This window comes from Microtus pennsylvanicus, chromosome 22 (genome assembly GCF_037038515.1).
Source record: "Microtus pennsylvanicus isolate mMicPen1 chromosome 22, mMicPen1.hap1, whole genome shotgun sequence".
NCBI lineage: Eukaryota > Metazoa > Chordata > Mammalia > Rodentia > Cricetidae > Microtus > Microtus pennsylvanicus.
Window position 1 is genome coordinate 8149826 of NC_134600.1, and position 1062 is coordinate 8150887.

Genomic DNA, 1062 nt, shown 5'->3' on the forward strand with positions numbered 1-1062 from the left:
AATTATAATGGAGATGACATTTAATTAGCTGTTATTTTATGCTGCAAAGAGTGAAAGATTCTTTAGTTTTATATATTATTAATTACCCACTGCAATGCTCTTTATAATTTCATTATTCAAAGTTTCTATATATGGTAAATCCAAAATACGGTGAGGTTAAGCTGCTTGTTCAAATTCATACAACTGTTAGATAGTGGAACCGTTATTTAAATTAGTCCTGATTAGTATCCAAGGATAGTAGCATGGTCAATGATTTTACAAAATTTCCTATTTAACTGGTATTAAGATCACAGATAGATTAAAGTCCACAGTCTTGACAATTTTCCAATTGAATCGCAACTCACTCTGGAGTTTTTAATGGACTGATTTTCTTCAGTTGTAAAAAAAAAATCAGTGACAGTGTTCGCTTTGGTAGTATATATACTAAAATTGGAATGATTCAGAGTAGATTAGCATGGCCCCTAAAAAAAAATCACTGAGAAGTCAAAGATTGGCTTGTAAGATGACTCCCATGGCAACCTTCTGTTTGGGGGTGAACCCATTAAATTTGCTACTTACTCAATATTTACTTTTTCCTCTAAGCAACTTAATATGTAATATATGCAATCAGGGAGAAATGGTGTGTATTTAAGTCATGTTTTATAATTATTTTCTGTTTGTTTGAGACGGGGTTTCTCTTTGTAGTCCTGGCTGTCCTAGAACTCATCAATGTGGACCTGGCTGGCCTTGAACTCAGAGATCTGTCTGCCTCTGACTTCCAGATGCCAGGTTTAAAGGCGTGTGCCACCGCTTCCTGGCTAGGTTGTGCTTTGTAATCTATAAAATAAAACATGAGATTCTAAAAGGTCAAAAATAAATAATTTAGCACAGCCATGAATAGGAGAAAGCAACTTTGCCAATTGCCATATACATTATCCATAAAAATAGTTTAAGAAAAGCAATTATTGACCTTTGACTTTGTTTCATTTGCAATACCACTGCTTCATTGGGTGGCAATATAAGTATTTTCAAAATGCTTAATGATTACAATTTATTATATTTGATTCTATTTCCTACTATGAG

At 33.2% G+C, this 1062-nt stretch overlaps 1 pseudogene; it reads left to right on the forward strand.

Annotated features, from left to right (window-relative positions):
* The first annotated feature begins 399 nt into the window (after nucleotides 1-399).
* LOC142840098 (U6 spliceosomal RNA) lies at nucleotides 400-497 on the forward strand (annotated as a pseudogene).
* The last annotated feature ends 565 nt before the right edge of the window (nucleotides 498-1062 follow it).